Genomic DNA, 16,767 nt, shown 5'->3' with positions numbered 1-16,767 from the left:
CACATCTGTCTTGTAGTTTTTTTAATACAAATGTATTCATATCAAAATTGTCTTAACAGATCTTCTTTGACGCAGTGGCCATCTAAATTCTATTTTTGCTGTACAGTAACTCCTCACTTAAAGTCGTCCCGGTTAACGTTGTTTCGTTGTTACGTTGCTGATCATGCTTGTTTAAAGTTGTGCAATGCTCCCTTCTAAAGTCATTTGGCAGGAAGAGCAGCCTGTTGCAGCTAGCTGGTGGGGGCTTGGAACCAGGGTGGACCAGCAGCCCCCTATCAGCTTCCTGCTCCCCTAAGTTCCCTGTGCAGCAGCTGCCCAGCAGGCTAGCGATTGCAGCTATCCCTCCCCCCACTGCCATGTGCTGCTCCTGGCCTCTGCCTTGGAGCTGATCCCTGAGCCTCTGCTTGCTGTGGGGGTGGGGGGAGGGAGAGCCCTAATGTCAGGGTGACCCCCTCCCCCTTGCTCCTACACCCCGCTACCCCTTCTTCTCCATATAGAGCAGGGAGGGGATACGGATGGAGAGAGACAGAGAGCCTGGGGCAGCAGCTGCTGTCTCAACTTCCTGATCCACTTAAAAAGACAATGCACTTAAGAGTGGGTCAGCTTACTTAAAGGGGCAGTGTGCATCTCTCTCTCTCTCTCTCCCTCTCTCTCCCACACACAAGGTGTGTGTCTGTCTCTATCTGCTATGCTGTCTCACTTCCCCTCCATTCCTGCTGCCTTGTAGAGTGCAAGGCTATATTAACAACAATGTGTTAACCCTTGAGGGCTCAGCCCAGTGCTAGTTCATCAGGGGTTCTCAAACTGGGGGTTGGGACCCCTCAGGGGGTCACGAGGTTATTACATGGGGGGTCGCAAGCTGTCAGCCTCCATCCCAAACCCTGCTTTGCCTCCAGCATTTATAATGGTGTTAAATTAAAAATACTTTTTTATATATTTAGGGGGGGGGGTCGCACTCAGAGGCTTGCTATGTGAAAGGGGTCACCAGTACAAAAGTTTGAGAACCACTGATTTAGCAGCAAGGCATTCCTTGGGAAATATCCCTCCCTCTTCCACCCTCTAACTTCACCACCTCAACCAAGCATCACAACCATCATAGCTGTGAACAGTATTAAACTGTTTGTTTAAAACGTATACTGTGTGTTAGTTTTTTGTCTGGTGAAAAAAATTTCCCTGGAACCTAACCCCCCCTATTTACATTAATTCTTATGGGGAAATTGGATTCACTTAACATCATTTCACTTAAGTTGCATTTTTCAGGAACATAACTACAACGTTAAGTGAAGAGTTACTGTATTATTGAAGTTGCTTTTATTATTTAGAGGAATGAGGTCATTTTCTTGCTGTTCTTGGTGCTGTACTACCTCATTTCTTCTTTCAGCTGAGTCTGGTCTGTAGGTAACAACTGCAAATGTCTCTGATTTCATCTATACACTTGACCATTATTAGTCATGACATCATAAGACTGAGGTGCTACCTCTTTTGTTACAGTGGCTTTCTGAGCCCAGTAGCTACCAATATAGACATAGACTCTATCATTCAGTTTCTAATAAGGTAATTTATGCAATCTTGTATCATCATAAATCTTTTGATACAAACTCGACTGTTTATACTTTTCTTTATAACCTTTTTTTAAGCAAACATAAGTAATCTGTTTCTGTTAAACAACAAATGTGCAGGTGATAAACCTTGTAATGGTGATCTATAATAATGCCAAATATAAATCAGTATTTGTTTCTTCAGCCTTTTTGTTAGTAATCTTTTTACTATTAACACCAATTTTCACTAGCCCATTAAATTATGGGTAACCTAGACTTGATGTAATATGTTTGAAATGATATGCTATGGCAAAGCTTTTAAACTCTTGACTCTGAAACTAAGGTCCATTATCAGTTGTTACTATGTTGGGTATGCCATGCCTTGCAAAAATTGATTTAATTTTATTCATGATTTGTTTGGCATGTTTTCTAGTCTAGATATTTTCAGGAAAATGCAAGTAATCAAGAACTATAACATATGCATGTCTTTTTATATTCAAATAGAGCTAAACCTACTTTAGATCAAGGTCTTGAATTTTCATGAATAAATGTCAGGTTTTCTAGACTGAGCATTTCTATATCTTTTTACGTACGTCTCATTCTTTTATATAATGCTCTATGTTTTGGTTCATTTGTGGCCAATGCAGAACCTCTCTTGCTTTGTTTACATTTTTCTGTGCCTAAATGTCCCATGTGTGTATTTCAACATCTCTGCTGTTAACCCTAAAAGGAATTACTACTGTTCCCTTTAAACAGAATTCCTTCAATTACTGGTAAACCTTGAATAAATTTATTTATATGGCTTCAGTATCATTTTATTAGTATTAGCTTTTCAATAGCTGTAATAATCTTTATAAATTCTCATCCTGTCTAGTTGCTTGTACAATTTCTTCCCAGACTGTGTGACAGAATATACTCCTGTGTTCACACCCTACGCATTACCGTATTAATGTTTGTTAAAAAAAAAAAAAAAAAAAAAAAAAAAACACTCAATAATGTCATGGCAAAATGCACATAGCAACATTATATGTAAAGTTATGAACATAAGCTGAAGTCATGACTGAAGTATGTTTCCCGGATAAGTCTGGGGAGTGACTAAACCAGTTCCTCAGAGGCAAAGGGCAAGCTGATGCCTCAGCCAGTGTCAATGAGGCTGATGGACCATTACCTGTGAAATGGCCATTTTTTGGCAAGAAAGAGGCAGGCACAAAAAATCTACATGTTCACAAAGAAACGGCATGGAGTTTCTTTTCTTCACCAGGCTACCCGTTGCTAGGGTTGCCAATTTTGGTTGGGCGTATTCCTGGAGGTTTTGTCACATGGCAGTTTTTAATTAAAGATTAATCTGGAAGTGCTTCTCAAAGGAGGGCACAGGACTATAAAAAGAAGGGGCAGCCACCCTTCTCTCCCCCTGCCCATTGCAGTGTCGGCACTGAGAAGACAAAAGGAAACACCTATTGGACTTTGGTGGCAGGGTCCTGACCTGAAGAGTTTGGTCAATAATCATGCTGGAAGCAGGTGCTGAGAAATTTTGCTTGAATCTAATATAGTTAGGCACTAGTCAACATTTTTTCTATTTTGTCTTGTAACTACGGTTTCCAACCCTACAGGATTGTTCTGAAGTCTCCAGGAATTAAAGATTAATCTTTAAAGATTGTCATGTGATGAAATCTTCAGGAATACATCCAACCAAAAAATTGGTGACCCTACTTGTACTCACTTAATCTGAACTGGTTACAAGTAATGAGGCATAAAAGTCAATCTCGTTGTAGTTGTTAAACTTGTTTTACTGTTATCTAATTCAGTGTGTGTAAGTGGGAATGTCTGCGTACTCTATTTAAAATAATAAGATGGCATATTATTCCCTTTAAGGATTAACAGACTTCATATATTTGTACTGTCCAGCACAGGGCTGGGCACTACAGGACATACACTTCTGGGGAAATGCTGGGGTCACCGTGCAGTATAACCAAGGCTGGAGAGAGCCAGAGTGTAGCTGGCAGGCTGCAGTTATACACAGACACTCAGAGTGTGGCTTGCATGCTGGAAGGCTGTTTGTGAGCAGACCAAGGGGGAGCTACTACAGCAAGGTATTGTAAGGCACCCAAGGTTGCAGAACAGGGGTGACATAGCTCTCTCCCCTCCCCCCCATAGTCTGGACTGTGCACTCCAATATAGAAAACAGTTTAAGTACATTTACATGTACCACGTCCCCCTTCTTCAGTTACATTGGTTATACAATAAGATCTAGAAAGAGTATCAGCAACAATGAATGACTTGCTTGGCTGATACCCTCATTTTAAATAATTGAAAAAATAATATTTGGAACCGAGGTGGTATGTCTATCATGTTCCTTTTTGAAATATTAACTAATGGTTTGTGATCTGTTTCTGCCAATACAGGTCTACCCTATATAAACGTGAAACTTTTTGCATGCCAAAACTAATGTCAAAGCCTCTCTCTTTGAGCATACTGACATTCCATTTTTGATATGGCTCTAGGATGCATAAGAGAGTGGTTTCCATACATCAGCCTACTTTTGTAATAGCACTGCTCCTAAGCTTTGTTTGGAGGCATATAAAAACAATTTTATAAGTCTGTTACTATCAAATAGTTTTAATGTTGGAGCTGTTTTTATTAGTTGGTTCAGATGCTTAAATTCTTGTTGCTGTTGACAGTCCCATTTCCAATTATTACTTTTACAAAGTAAAGCCCTTAAATATGGTGGTGGTGGTTCTGCTGGGCTGGGAATGTATTTTCCTATAAAATTAACAATATCCAAAATTTCTGTAATGACTCGTCTTTTGGGTAAGCAATACTCTCAATGGGTTGTATTCACTGTGGATCAATCTATAATCCCTGAATGGTCAGTTTTTCCTTCTAGAAATGTTAATTCTTGCACTCTGAATTTACAGGATTGAAATTTAATAAAAATGTAATGATCCACCTTTATTTTCTACTGTTAATAATGAATTCACCTACTCTAATTATATCTAAACTAACTAACCCAATTTTTTGTATCCTATTTCTTAAAGCTAAGGATATCTTTCTAGTTGCATGTATTACTGGTTTGTTTCATTTCCTTTTTTTTTTTTTTTTTTTTTTTTAACACATTATATTCAATTTACCAATGCCAGTGAATAACTCTGTAAGCGGATGTTTTATTTCCAGTGTCTCAGAATCCTGAATAGTCTGAATTCTACCAGGTAAATTTATTGTTAAACATTGTTTCTAAATCTAATACAGAAATGTTGTCCCTGTACTACAAATCTTGTTTTCTAAACTACCTTTAACTGACCTGTAATTCACAAATAGCCATAACAAGAATTTTTTCACCCCTATAATATTGTAAGTTAATATGTATTTGTTATAACTACAGGTTTTACTTTTAGACTTTTTACATTTTTTTCTGAAATTACATTAGCTTGTGGATACGTATATATTACATAGGAAATAGATGTTCCATTAGTAGATAGTGTAATTGACCAATCCTCCTTGTAGTTCAAAGTGACTTTTAAAATACCTAGAAACAAGTTTTTTCATCTGTCATGTCAGCTTTGTTGTCCTTATTTGGTATTGTCCTAGAAATATACATTTAGTTCAACATTCAAAAGTTGAAGTTTTTCCAGACTTCTGTGTGTAAACTTTTGTGAAACGATTGTTTGTTTCTTGCAGATATGACAAGTTTGACCATATGCTGGACGTTGCCTAGGTTGGTACACCTCTACCCAATATAACAGGAATTCGGATATAATGCGGTAAAGCAGCGCTCCGGGGGGGGGGGACTGCGCACTCCGGTGGATCAAAGCAAGGTCGATATTACGCAGTTTCACCTATAACGCAGTAAGATTTTTTTGGCTCCCGAGGACAGCATTAGATCGAGGTAGAGGTGTACCTCCTTCCACATCTAGAACATTCTTTCATCTGCTCATATGTTTTAACTTTAATACTTTCATTCTGTGTTTGTTTGTTTTTTATTTTTTTTTATTTTCCTATTCAACAGTTTGTTTTCTTTCTTAACTGTGCAATCACTGTTGATGAAGTTCAACAGTTTGACAAATTCTTACTGCTTTTTCCAGATTTAGATCTGCCTCTAGCCGTCTTTCTTACACTGAAATCTTTTATGTACCCATCACAATTTCATCTCTCTCATGGACTCAAATTTTGGAAATTATATGTCTGACTTTTCTCTTTAGATCTGTTAAAAATGCTTCAAAAGTCTCTTCCTCCATTTGATTTCTTGAGTGAAATCTTTCAGGTTAAGACAAACTCTTAGTACATTCTCTAACCTTAAGCTCAAATGAATTATATAATGAAATTGTCATCTTTTTCAATATTGCAGGTATTGAAGCAATCTTTTATTCATCTTCCTTATGAGTAGATCCCAAGGCCCTCAAATCGGTCACGTTTAAGCCTTTTCCAATTTTCTGCAGCATTTCTTGACATTTTAGGAATGGGGGTGCTCTTAATTGATCCGTCTTACTTCAATCAAACTTGTTTTTCACTTATGAGTAACTTTTACCTCAGGGTGGTGGTTGTTGTTGTTTTTGTTTTGTTTTGTTTTAAACTTCTTCTAGTTCTGTTTATCACTACTTTCACTCCTGGTACCCTGTGTTTTATATTCATGTAATTCACCAGTCTTCATAATTATTCATTGCTAGTAATTTGTCTTTTTTAGATACATAGTTAACATACACCGAGCATCTGAACTCAGGTCAATCTATCAGTCTAACTAAAACCAACTGCCTCTTCCAACAATTAGCTTCCACACCCTGAAGAATCTGTTCATTCTCAATGCCACGGTAACATCGAACCTGGTACCTTTCATAATGTAGAGCTGCCCTCTTGTATGGAAAAGTGTGTGTGTGTTGCACTTCTCCACCAGCCATGCAAACCTTTGTGTAAGTGGTCCATCTGAATGACATTTTTACCAAACATACGGAGCCTGAACAAGGTCACTCTGCATTAACACATCCGTCCCCTATGTATATGGGGCACCCATGTTTCAAGGCTGCTGGTGAGCAAGTCTGTAACTTGATTGTCAGGCTCTTGTAGAGTTCTGCTGTGTAGACTGGTCTGAGTAACTGAATCTGTTTAACTGCGTTAGCCAGTTCTCCTGCCTCCCATCTTTCACTGTAAGAGGACATTCCAAACCCTGGGACATCCCACAGTCCTCTGCACCTAGTACCAGCAGCTAAGGCAATGCAGAGTAGTTGCTCAGACTTCCCTCTATAGAGAACACTATCCAGTGGAGCACCACAGGTGAGGGTGAAAGGTCAAGATTGGGACACCTGCTAAATATTTTCACTAATGACTTATCTGAGATTTCATTTCTTGATTACACCAAAATATCGAGATGTGGCAAACACAAGAAACTCAGCTGTTCAGATACTATGGTGATGGGTACCGTATAAATACCCAGTCGCTTATTGGAACTGTGTGCCCTATGCAATGAACAACTAGCTGAGATTCATTATTGCAGTCTTGAATGCAGGGGGGATACAAGCAACACGCTGTCTATGTGGAAGGCGGAGACAGAGGATGACCTACTGGTAGCCTGCCAAGCTAAACATGAGCCTGCAGGGCAAAGCTGTAGGAACAACAATCCAATGCTGTTTTAAGATGTCTATGGAGGTAGCACACAGTTTTTACAGTTGATAAGTGTCACTCTATAGAACTAGTGTAAAAACTTTGCCTGGAATACGGAGTGGAGTTCTGGTCTTCACGCTTCAGGCAAAAGCTACATAAAATACAAATCGGAGGATAGGAGGATTGGAGGACAACATGAGGAGAAAGAGCTGGAGCTAAATGTGCGGTGTCGAGAAAGGAGAACCTCCCTGGAGATCTGACCCAAAGCTATAAACTGAGCACTGAAAGAAGGGGACTCTTGTGTTCTGACGGCAGCAGGACACATGATGACTAAAGAGCAAGAAGTTCAAGTGATGACATAATGAAAATTTAACAACTGAGCAAGCCGTGATGGACTCTCAAGGCCAGGTGGTGGAGGCCCTGGTAGTGCATCACAAGCTAGATATGGAGGATGGGACTGAAAAAGGCAGTTATGTGGTGACCTTGCCCTCTCTAAAACCTGTAAACAGGGTTCCTAGCCGAGCTGCATGATCACTGATTATAGAGCAGCATCAGGCCATGATGCACCATGAACATGAAATGTCATTGTACATGTGATGCTAAACCTGTGGGCCTGCCCAAAAATTGTAACTCTTAACGCTTGGGAATTACAAGCTTGTAGCCCAGACCTTTGAAAAACAGGCTGTTAGGTACCAGATGAGTGGAACTCCTCAATAAAGCTCACCCAGGCCTGGAAGGGGAACCTCTCAGACATGACTCCTATCATGGCCACCTCATGCTCAGAAGAGGGGGAAACATTTAATATTAAAGGAACCCTGAATAACTCTTACTCCTATAGGTTCCCTCAGTCTGCAGTGACTATTAACTTTCTGGTACCTTACAGGGAGACGCTGGGAAGGGGTAGATAGCCATGTGTTGCTAGAACTAAACACCTGGTAACCACATGCACCCAATACTGCTTGTGCAGTAGAACTGGAAATCCCTGATTGCGTGGAGCGTGTGGGTGACTGCACCAGTTTTCATAAGCTGAACAGCATCAGGCCCAATGAGACTATCAATAGGAGACCTCTAAGGAAATGCATGGTGCTGCAGGAAGTGGTGTTAGTGACTCGTGCAGGGGTGTTTTGAGACAGTAAGGAACCAATATTTCAGAATGATGGCAGGGGAATCTGTTCAGCTGCAGGTGCCATCTTTCTTTTGAGACCTAAAAATGGAGGCCCTGACCATCTGGAGTCATCAAAAGCTGCTTTCCCTATGAGGAAGTGTTACCTCTATCTAAATTCCAGTTTGGGTAATTATGTCCTTCTGACATACATTCTCCCTACCCCCCCCCACCCCAGACAGTTTCAGTCACATAGTGTTCTTCCCTTGCTCTTCTCATTTGCATTGCTCCAGGGCACATCACCCCAGAGGCCCCTACATTTCAGTGGTGGGTGAGTGATCCAGTCTGTAAAGTGCTTTGGGATGGGGAGGGGTGAAAGGTGCTGCTAGGGAAATGTCTGCTGTAAGGTAAGATGTGAAGAAGAGCTCCAAAGCTTGTCTTTCATCAACAGAAGTTGGTCCAGAAAAAGATATTACCTTACCCAGCATGTCTCTGCTGTAACATAACTTATCTTCTTAATTTCACTGCTGGTCTCACTTATTTTTAGAGGAAGTACAAAGACCTGCCCTGAGGGAATCAGTGTCAACTGCCCTCCTTGTCTCCCCACCCCGAAGGCTTCTGCTGCTCCCTATGAGATTAATGATTTTCACTCCTTCCATTCTCCTTTAAATATAGTAGGACATGTCTACACTAAAAACAGTGGTGAGTTCAATCCTTGAGAGGGCCACTTAGGGATCTGGGGCAAAAATCAGTACTTGGTCCTGTTAGTGAAGGCAAGGGGCTGGACTCGATGACCTTTCAAGGTCCCTTCCAGTTCTATGAGATAGGTATATCTCCATATATAACAGGTTTCAGAGTAGCAGCCGTGTTAGTCTGTATCCGCAAAAAGAACAGGAGTACTTGTGGCACCTTAGAGACTAACAAATTTATTAGAGCATAAGCTTTCGTGGGCTACAGCCCACTTCTTCTCTAAGGTGCCACAAGTACTCCTGTTCTTTCTCCATATATAAAACCACTGCAGAAGCACTTCCACCAACCTAGGAGGGGCAGTGTGGAGAGCTGAGAGTCTGGTATCTCACCTCTGCTCACCAGCTCCCTACTGGGAGCCCGGCTGCCCCACTGGCTTCTGGCTCTCTGCTCCCTGCCAGTTCTCTTCTCCTCCCCACCCAACCTGCCTGCTCTCTGTTCCATGCTCCCCACCGGGAACCCGTCTGCCCCTCCCTCCACTCCCTGCTGGGAACCTGTCAGCCCTCCCAGCTTTGTGCTCACTGCCAGGAGCAGAGCAGCTGCCCAGGCCCCCTGCAGGGAGCCAGGAGCCTTGGGGAACAGCCTGGCTGGGAGCAGGGAGGACTTTGTCAATTTCACGGCTCTGTGCTGGAGCTGTTAAATTGACAAGAATGACAGCAGACAGCCGATGTAAGTAATGCAATGTCTACGCAGACACTGCATGGCCCTAACTACACTGCCATAAGCCTCTCGTGGAGGTGGAGTTATGTCGGTGTAGTGGGGCAGGCACATCAGCGGGAGCAAGGCTGTAGTGTGCACACTGACATCGTTAGGTTGACATAAGCTGCCTTATGTTGACCTAAATGTGTAGCGTAGACCAGGACTCAGTTTAGTGCAGTGATACTCAGACTGAGGCTTGTAAGCTGGAAGTGGCTCTTTGCACCACATATTAATACTGTTATTTAATTATTGAGCAATCTAATTCATTAACCAATCAGGATGCTTTTACTATGTTCAAAAAAAGAACAGGAGTATTTGTGGCACCTTGGAGACTAACAAATTCTAAGGTGCCACAAGTACTCCTGTTCTTCTTTTTGCGGATACAGACTAACACGGCTGCTACTCTGAAACCTTTTACTATGTTATTAACCAATTGTAGCTGATAAAATAATAATACTTGGTCATTTTGCTGTGGAGAATTACTGTTTAAATATAGTACTATAGTGGATGAAACAATTCACACTACTCTGGCTCTTTTGGGTAATGTTGATTGCTAATTTGGCTCCTGAACCACTGAGGTCTGTGTATCACTGGTTTAGTGCATCTATGTAGTTTCCAAGCACTGGTCACTAGCAGGGGTGCTTCAAGCAAAGGGCTCCTTGTGAGAATTCACCTTTGGCACTTCTTAAGTTTGGCTCCACTCGGGCACCCAGATGTTTCATAACAACTGAAGAAATACAGACACAGCCCAAGATCTGCCTGTGTGTGCCTGGCAGGAAAGAGCACTTGTGGTGACACTCTGGCCCCAGCAAGCTTGCTCACGTTCCCCGCCCACTCTCTTTGATTCCCAGGGGGTGGCAGCTCACAAGGGATGGCCATGTGCGTGCAGAGCTGTGGTGAAGCCAGCTGCCACGTGAGCTCTCCCAGAGGGGGAGGGGGCACAATTTTGACTTGAAGCAAAGCTAATTAGTTTTTGGCACAGACAGGTGTGAAAGGAATTTCTTCTGCCTCAGGCAGGAGGTGCCTCCTCTCCCCAGGTGATTCCTCTCCCCAGCACCAAAATCAGTTGCTCGTCCAACACAGGGCTCGATAAGTAAGGCCTGCTGGCTTTACACAGTTTGGGGGAAGGGAAGGAAGGTGCCAAGGACATGCTGCTGGGACTTATGAATGTTGCCCATGTGCAGTTTGGTTCCATTTAGGCTGGGACTGGGGACGGCAGGCCAAACCCATGGAGACTGTAGTAATTTTAGAGGAAGAGCTGCAGGCTCCCACATGCTGATGACGATTACAGGGGTGCCAAGCTGGGTGCTCAAATTACTGATCACAGCAGCTCCTTGCTGGGGCTACAGGGATACTGGTCACAGTGATGCCAACCTAGGATACCTGGAATGCTGCTCTAATCATTGCAGGAGGATGTCTGAGGGGAGCATTTTCTGCCCACATAAGCGAAAACCATACCTGCTTCTTTCCCTGCTAAAGTAAGGGAGTGCCTCCCCCTTCCCTTCCTCCTTCAAACAACTAGGTTGCCCTTCCCTCCCTGTCTCAAGGGAGCTGAGCTGAAACTGAACACCCACACCATGCTGTGCCCAGTGATCAAGGGAAGGGATTAAGGAGAAGCAGTCAAGCTGCTGCTGACACCAGGCACACCTCCCTGGAGCTCTTCAGAGACCTGCTGCTGGGTATTAACTCTAATTCTTTCTCCCGTGGCTGCTGTGACAGGAGCACTTTGATTAATTAGGCCGGGCCTTTCCGCTGGCTGAAGCACTGAGGTGGGAGGCCTCCCTTAGCTCCCAACTTGAGGAGATGTTTCTTTAGTGCTGGTGAAAAGGGGTGAGATTGATTGCTGGGGGCACCAAATTCTGTAGCCATAACATAGGGGCAGCACACACAGTGTCAGTGGGTAATCCCCCACAGACTACCCTGCCATGACTGCTCCCAGAAATACAGAGGAAGTTCAGAGTAAGGGTCAGCTGCCTCCTGGGCACTCCCTCATGGCCAGGGGTGCCTGGGCATTGCCCTGCTAACAATTCCTCCCCCTTTCAGGACTCTCCCATAACTTCCACATCAAAGGGACAGTCTCACCAGCTTCTTATCAGGCTTCAGTCTCCAGGCACCAGGGCTGGCTCCAGGCACCAGCCCACCAAGCTTGTGCTTGGGGCGGCACCTGGAGGGGGGTGGCGCGGTGTGGTGCTCCGGCCGCCGGCGAGAGCGGAGCCGCAGTGGGCTCACCGCCCTCCCCCGGCGCTCTGGCCACCGGGAAGAGCGGGGCCGCGACTGGGCTCGCCGCCCTCCCCACGGTGCTCTGGCCGCCAGGGAGAGCGGAGCCCCAGTCGGGCTCTCTGCTCTCCTCCTGGGGCTCTGGCCGCCAGTGGAACCGCAGCAGGCTCGCTGCCCTCCCCCCGGCGCTCCGGCCGGTTGGGGAGAGTGGCCCGCGGCTGGGCTCGGCGCCCTCTCCTGCCGTGCTCCGGGGGGGCGGGAGCCGGCCCTGCCAGACACTTCTGGCCAGGTTTTTAGTCCTCTTTCATTTTGTTAGTTCAGCAAACAAAAATTGAAAGCAACGCTACCCTGCCAGCATTGAATTCTGGCCTCAGGGTGTCTCTCCCACAGCTTCCTGCCTCTGGCAGTCTCACCAATTCTCTCAGTGCTCTTGCTACAGCTTCTCTCTCTCTCTCTCTAGCTTCCTGCTGCTCTGATAGTGGAACCACCTGATCCAACCCAGGGGTGGCTCCTTCATAATCAGGATTGGCTAGCTTTAGGCACTCAAGCCCCTATGGGAGAGGTCCCCTGTTATAGGCCTATTCAGTCCTTGGCTTCTATGCTGAGAACTAGTGCCAGTAGTCATGGGGCTTTTGCCACGTGGGCACGTACCTAAGGGCTCATCTAGATGAACTGTTAGTGCGTGGCAAGCTGGGGTGTAAATGCACAGCACACTAGTGTGCCACACACTAACTGTCCGTGTGAACCCGACTACCATGCACTGAAAATTCCCTAGTATACAGTAATCTACTCCTGTTTCATTGACTCATTTCAAAGTCACTGAACTGGGTCACTAGTGGTCTACTTGTGGAAAAACTCCACTCCCATTCTCAGATCTCTGAAAGAAGAACAGGAGTACTTGTGGCACCTTAGAGACTAACAAATGTATTAGAGCATAAGCTTTCGTGGACTACAGCCCACTTCATCGGATGCATCCGATGAAGTGGGCTGTAGTCCACGAAAGCTTATGCTCTAATACATTTGTTAGTCTCTAAGGTGCCACAAGTACTTCTGTTCTTCTTTTTGCGGATACAGACTAACACGGCTGTTACTCTGAAACCTATCAGATCTCTGAGCCATCCACCCCCCTTTGATATTTATTTTCCCTTTTAAAAAAAAAATCACATCCTGTATGATACTTGAATGAAAGATCCTCCAATCTATGGTGATATTTGTCTATAATGAGCAATATCCTCACCCAGGTAATTTAGGGTGGGGGACAGTCAGCTGCTAGGGATAGGCTGAAATTATGTCCCTACAAAGGTACTGGAGGGCAGCACAACGTGGGCATTGCACTTCAGGTTTATGTGGCAGCTATCTCACCAGCCCCCACAAGTACTGAGCTCTGCCAATATGGGTCGCCAACCCTCCAGGATTGTCCTGGAGTCTCCAGGAATTAAAGATTAATCTTTAATTAAAGATTGTAATGGGATGACACCGCCAGGAATTGGGGCTGTCGATTAATTGCAGTTAACTCATGTGATTAACTCAAAAAATTAATCACGATTAATTGCACTATTAAACAGTAGAATACCAATTGAAATTTATTAAATATTTTTGGATTTTTTTTCAATTTTTAAATATATTTATTTCAATTACAACAGAGAATACAAAGTGTACAGTGCTCACTTTATATTTTTATTGCAAATATTTGCACTTAAAATGATAAAATAAATAGTATTTTTCAATTCACCTCATACAAGTACTGTAGTGCAATCTCTTTATTGTGAAAGTGTGAACAGGCGTTCGCATGGCACTTTTGTAGCCGGCATTGCAAAGTATTTATGTGCCAGATATGCTAAACATTCGTATGCCCCTTTATGCTTCGGTCACCATTCCAGAGGACACGCTTCCATGCTGATGATGCTCATTTAAAAAAAAATACATTAATTACTTAGTGACTGAACTCCTTGGGGGAGAATTGTGTCTCCCGCTCTGTTTTACTCGTGTTCTGCCATAGATTTCATGTTATAGCAGTCTCGGATGATGACCCAGCACATGTTGTCTGTTTTAAGAACCCTTTGACAGCAGATTTGACAAAACTCAAAGAAGGTCCCAATGTGAGATTTCTAAAGATAGCTACAGCACTCGTCCCACGGTTTAAGAATCTGAAGTGCCTTCCAAAATCTGAAAGGGATGAGGTGTGGAGCATGCTCACAGAAGTCTTAAAAAGAGCAATGCTCTGATGCGGAAACTACAGAACCCAAACTACCAAAAAAAAAAATCAACCTTCTGCAGGTCGCATCTGACTCAGATGATGAAATTGAACAGGCATCAGTCCGCACTGTTTTGGATCGTTATCGAGCAGAACCTGTCATCAGCATGGACCCATGTCCTCTGGAACGGTGGTTGAAGCACGAAGAGACATATGAATCTTTAGCACATCTGGCACATAAATATCTTGCTACAACAGTGCCATGCAAACGCCTGTTCTCCCTTTCAGGTGACACTGTAAACAAGAAGTGGGCAGCATTATCTCCTGCAAATATAAACAAACTTGTTTGTCTGAGTGATTGGCTGAACAAGACGTAGGACTGAGTGGACTTATAGGCTCTAAAGTTTTACGTTGTTTTGTTTTTGAATGCAGGTTTTTTTATACATAATTCTAAGTTTGTATGTTCAACTTTAATAATAAAGAGATTGCACTACAGTATAGTGTTAGGTGAATTGAAAATTACAATTTCTTGTTTTTTACAGTGCAAATATTTGTAATCAAAAATAAATATAAAGTGAGCACTGTACACTTTGTATTCTGTATTGTAATTGAAATCAATATATTTGAAAATGTAGAAAACATCCAAAAATATTTAAATAAATGGTATTCTATTATTGTTTAACAGGGCGATTAATCGCGATTAATTTTTTTAATTGCGTGACAGCCCTCCCAGGAATACATCCAACCCAAATTGGCAACCCTACTGCCTATGCGCTTCAAGCCTGAGCCTCAGCTTCCCCTGGTGTTGCAGTCCTGAGGTCCCACACAGTTCTGCCAAATGCCCTTCACTTCTGATCTCCAGCTCTCTCTTACTTCATGAACTACTGTAATTCAGGGGTGCTGGAAGTAGGGATGCTGGGGTGTGGCAGCACCCTCTGGCTTGAAGTGGTTTCCATCATATACAGGGTTTAGTTTTGTTCAATGGCTTTCAGCACCCACACTATAAAAATTGTTCCAGCGCCCCTGCTGCAATGGGTTGGACAAAGGCCACCACTAAAGGGGGAGCTGGGATATGGCACAAACATGCTTTTTCAAAAGGTTGTGGTGAAATTTAGGTCATCAGCAGCGAAGGTGGCTCTCATCAAAAATCCCCAAAGAAGGCAAGTTCAGTCCTCTGAAGGAAGTAGGCAAAACTCCCATTGACTTCAATTGACTACCTCGCCCAATTTCTGGTTTAGACAAAGAAAAGAAGAAATATGTGGATGAGTTACGTGGAAAGGTCATTGCCTGGCCTCCAACAAACTTTTCTAATGGGAAAGTGGGGCCAACTGCCAGTGCTGGGTTTTTCCACCCTCAGGGCTTGGACCCTTGATGGAGAACGCTATGAGTCATCTTGATCCACAGGACACACGGCAGAATGATGCGAAGCCTCTGTGAGAGCAATTGTGACATTCCAAAGCAAATGACGATGCTGCAAAAATCAGTTGTCTCAGCTGAAGAAAAAATAGCATCTATTTACTAGAGGAGACAAGCTACTGGATAACCAAGTTGATTTGAACAGAGTTTTGCCTCGCCCACACAGAGGCGGAGAGATAGAAGAAGCATTAATAATAACCACTCAGGATGCTCTGCTGTACGCTTTAAGCCATTCCAACAAGCAATAAAACTCTATAGAAAAATACCTTCTAAAAATGTAGAATTAATAAAGCAAACTGAGGGGGTTGCTACTGGGAAAAAGGACCTAGCTCAGAGTAGGAATGGGTTGTAAAGGAAACAAATATGTATTTGCCATTAGTTTTATATGAAAAGCCAACTTTGCGGTGAAAGCTGTAATAGTGGGAAGAGATGTACTAAGAGAGATGTCCGGGGAAGAATATTCCACGTGTTAGGGCCCAGTGCAGTCATGCCACCATTGCATACAAATTTAAAAGGCAAGATTAACAGGCTGATTACCTTACAGCAGGTGGTGTGTGTGATCAGATACCTGTCCCGCTGAGGCTTAGGGGAATGGTTTTGCGTGTAACTCAAGCCTACACCACAGAGGGCTTTAAAACCCAGGAGTACCAGTTTAAAATTAAGCTACATCTATGTACAGCCAATATAAAGAATGCATGGCAGGCGTAATTTGATCCTGGTTGTTCAAACTGGTGAGCAAACATGCTTCCAGAGGCTGAACAAGTTGTGAATGATGGCGAAGCCCTGCTGAGAGCTCCACTCAGATGGAATTACAATAATAAACCGCACCGGAGCATGAGGGCCTGCAAGGTCAATGCAAGATAGATAAAGATGCGACCAGGACAAACTGTGCATCTGAAATAAACACTTTATTACGATGTCTGACACACAGCTTACCATAGACAAAGATAGAGCCAGTGTTTTAAACATCATTCACTATCCCAGAGCAAGCCCCCTCAACAGCAGGGGCACAAAGGAAGAGAGAACTTGTTACGATGAGTTCCCACTGCCATGATTTTTGATACCGCAGGCCTTGAAAACAAGACAGCTTGATACATCCTTCTTCTGAAATCAGCCAAGCATTTCTCCAGGGCAGGGACCACATTTACATGGTCGATGAGGCATGAACGACATAGTCTTGGCAAGAGGCCTCATTTATATGATGAACACATGGTGGGGGATACTACTTATTAGACCTTTAGTGCATATCACATAAATATCCATTA

The sequence above is a fragment of the Malaclemys terrapin genome, chromosome 1, assembly GCF_027887155.1.
Source record: "Malaclemys terrapin pileata isolate rMalTer1 chromosome 1, rMalTer1.hap1, whole genome shotgun sequence".
Classification (NCBI taxonomy): domain Eukaryota; kingdom Metazoa; phylum Chordata; order Testudines; family Emydidae; genus Malaclemys; species Malaclemys terrapin.
The sequence above is the reverse complement of the archived record's forward strand: the minus strand, read 5'-3'. Positions refer to the sequence as shown.